Source organism: Thamnophis elegans, chromosome 10, assembly GCF_009769535.1.
Source record: "Thamnophis elegans isolate rThaEle1 chromosome 10, rThaEle1.pri, whole genome shotgun sequence".
In the NCBI taxonomy this organism is placed as follows: domain Eukaryota; kingdom Metazoa; phylum Chordata; class Lepidosauria; order Squamata; family Colubridae; genus Thamnophis; species Thamnophis elegans.
Window position 1 is genome coordinate 66,334,478 of NC_045550.1, and position 3,958 is coordinate 66,338,435.

Below are 3,958 nucleotides of genomic sequence, written 5' to 3' on the forward strand. Positions count from 1 at the left end.
AATCATTATAGCAGGAAGTCATTTAGTTTAGACATGCATTTGTCCACACTTGTGAGAAAACAATTGTGAATTGTCATATTTGTTACTGGTTAATTCTTTACAATGAAATACACTATATTGCCAAAAGTATTCGCTCACCTGCCTTTACTCACATATGAACTTACTGTAAGTGACATCCCATTCCTAATCCATAGGGTTAAATATGACATCAGTCCACCCTTTGTAGCTACAACAGGTTCAACTCTTCTGGGAAGGCTGTCCACAAGGTTCAGGAGTGTGTTTATGGGGATTTTTGACTATTCTTCCAGAAGCGCATTTGTAAGCGTACAAGTACATTTGGCAAAATACTTTCCTAATATTGCAACAGAGATAGAAACAAATAACGGTCAATCTACTTAAGATTTGATATGAAATTAGGACCCCTGGGCCCATCCGCATCAACATGACTTTCAGGGTTCTGCCATCTTGCCATAGCAACAGGGCCAGTGGTCCATTCGCCCATCCTAAATGTTACAACATGGTTGTTTTTACATGTAGTTTTAAAGTGCACACTTCCTCTTTGCCCACAGCATTTTGCAAGCTGAGCAAAGCATTGCAAACCACCATTTTGACATACTTAAAGATCACAATTTCAACAAGCAGTCTAACATCAATTTTATTGCAGGCCCTTCAGTCCTTAATATACATGATAGGCCTATATTAAAAAAACAAAGGTGTACGTTCAAATTTTCCCCCTTACACCATATCCATGAAATCTACACGAATAGGAAGGAGAATCTTGTGGGTCACAGAGATATTATCTATTATCTAGTCCAGTCAGAGGTGTATTCCTACCAGTTCGCACCTATTCGGTAGAACCGGTTCATCAAATCTACCGAACCGGTAAGATGAGGTTCCACCAGTGGACCCGGAAAGCAGGCCACACCTACAGAAGAGGTTCCAAAAATTTTTGAAACCCACCACTGGTCCTTGGATATGATTATTCTACACTATCATGCTCATTTTTATAAAACTCAGTGCCTCTGTGAAAGGTAAGGAATTTAAGGTGGTTCTGACAAGTGTCGTCAGCATCTTCATATCCAGTCACATGGGCGGCAAGCCACTCCCATCCGGTCACATGGGTGGCAAGCCACTCCCACAAAGGAGGCCACACCCACAGAGTGGGTTCGAACAATTTTTGAAACCCACCACTAAGTCCAGTGATGGCTAACCTTTTCCATCACCATCTGCTGGAAATAGCATGCAAAACTGTCCCGCCTAGACCTCACAGCCTTGCTGGCCTTCATGCATGCTGGAGCACTGAAACCCAGGAGATCAGCATTCCGGCATGCATGTGCATGCCGGCACCCAAACTTCCACTTTCCAGCTTGGGGGTGCTCCCAATGAAGAGCTGGCTGTCGCCCATGTGCAATGGAAACCCAGAGGTTTGGGTGCCAGTTGTGTGTATGCGTGCTGGAACTCTGCTCTTCTGGATTTTGGTGCTCCCGTGTGCTTGAAGGCCAGCTGACTTGTGTTGGTTTGTGCACAGGAATGTAGAAGAGGAGCCAGTGAGACCGTGTGTCTTGCGTGTGATGGGTCTGTGTCAATGGTGGGTTCCGGATCCTGATGCAACTGGAATGGTGCAACGTGGCCCTGCGTCCACCACATGAATGTGCACAGCATGCGGATGCATACTTACCTGTTCTGACCTCCCTCTTTGTACACCAAAGCATGCTGAGACAAAGATACTGCAAGGATTTATTAACACACAGACTAGACCTTGGCAGCAATCCAGCACAGTAGACATTGGCAGCAATCCAGCCTTCCAAGACAGCCTCGATAGCTTCTCCAGCTCTAGTAAATATGTTGATGCCTGCAACCAGCTTGTGGAAAGCCATTCCTTTTATAGTCTTGAGAGGAGCCTAATTACCACAACCTGAGTTCAATAATCTCCAGCAACTGTGTTACGCCTATTAGTCCTCCGTTGCCAGGCATCCAGGACCAACTCCCCTGTCTCCTCCCCACTGCGCCAATGCATAACGTGAGGATCACACTCCCTTGTCTCCTCCCCACTGCTTCAAGGCTTGACTTCAGGAGCACGCTCCCTTTGGCTCTCACCACTGTTCCAGGCCTCAGGCGCCTCCTGGTGGCCAACCAGCCTCTCTGCGCCCTGCTTGGAGTTGGAACCCTGTCCAGGGTCCTCCACATCTTCCAGAGCCGACTCATAGGGCCCCTCGCTGTTGGAGTCTGGTGGCAGCTCCAATGGCTCCTGTTGGGCCACAACACTTACCGTATGCGACGATCCAGCTGCTCCATGCGACGACAGGTGGGCGGGTGGGTGGGCCCTTCAGAGCACCATACCTGAACGGTACCCGGTGCTCCTGGCAGGCACTGGTACGCCCATACCAGGGTGTACTGGTCGTAACCCACCACTGGTCTGTGTGTTGCTTCCGGCACTCATGCCATAGGTTTGCCACCAAAGATCTAGTCCATTGTAAATGTCTCATGCATACCCTTGAAACCCATCATCAGGGCATTACCACAGAAAAGAAAATCTCACTCAGTTTCCCTGCCCAGCGATGGAATAGCTTCATGAGGGCATTATATACCATTAAAGAACCATCTCTGGATCTCTGCAGCCTTTTGCAACTATGAGAAGTGTATCAAAGGTGCTTTTTCAAGCAGCCAACTGGACTGTCTTGTTTTTCTATGAAGACCTTTCGTTTCTCATCCAAGAAGCTTCTTCAGGTTTGACTGGATGGTGGAGAGTGGAAGGATTTCTATTCCCTGCAAACCGCTGGAGGTGGATCTTTCCTTTTATCTCAGGTTTCATTTCCCTTTTCTTAACCATTTTACATATTCTGTTAATTGGAAACAAATAGCAACACGCCTTTTAATGCTTTGCCTAATTGGTGATATTATTTCGTGAACAAGCTGTTCTTATATTAAGAACATTCATGGAATTAATTACCTCTGACCACATCTCACTCAAATAATACAGGAAGAGATTTCATGATGGCTCCATAACATGATATTTTGCCAGGATTATGTAAACAGCATGACATATCATACAGCCATGAAATCTATCTGAATAGAAAGGAGATTCTTTTGGGTCACAGAGATATTGTCTAGTCCGGGATTATGCTTACCCTTGGCAGCCCATCATCAAGACCTTATCACAGTAAAGAAAATCTCACTTATTTTCCCTTGCCAATGATGGGATGTCTTCATGGGGGCATTTTATACCGTTAGAGGACCATCTCTGGATGGGTGCAACCTTTTACAACAATAACAAGGGTAACCATAATGCTAATAAAAAGGTTGTTGGACTTGTTTCTGCCACAGCTCATAAGGATAAATAGATGCATGCTTTTTTTTTTTTTTTTTTTGGCTTTTAATCACACCGTAACCTCTTACATCAAAGTGGAGCATGCTTAATTCAAGCATCAAATTATGGAGAGATAACTATAAGGGCTTGGTAACACGTACTTAACAGTTGTGACACCACTCCAGCTGCCTAACCCATGGCAACATCTGAAATTGATCTTCGCTTAAACCTCTTCAATACACCAACCACTTCCATAGAGCCTTATCTAGGCATTCCCAAGAGAAGACAAGCAGCGGGGTGAGATTCCTATATAATAGATAGAAAATAGAATAGAACAGAACAGAACAGAGGAATGGAATGGAATGGAATAGAATAGAATGGAATGGAACGGAATGGAATGGAACGGAAGAATGGAATGGAATGGAATAGAATAGAATGGAATAGAATAGAATAGAACGGAACAATGGAATGGAATAGAATAGAATGGAATGGAATGGAATGGAATGGAATAACAGAGTTGGAAGGGACCTTGGAAGTTCACCAACAAAGCAAGGACTTTCAGGGATAAAAGGGGGCCTGAAGCCCTTGGAGTAATTTTTAGATCCCAGACTTAGCAACTTCCATCCCTCTGGTTAGTGTCTGGCACCCTAG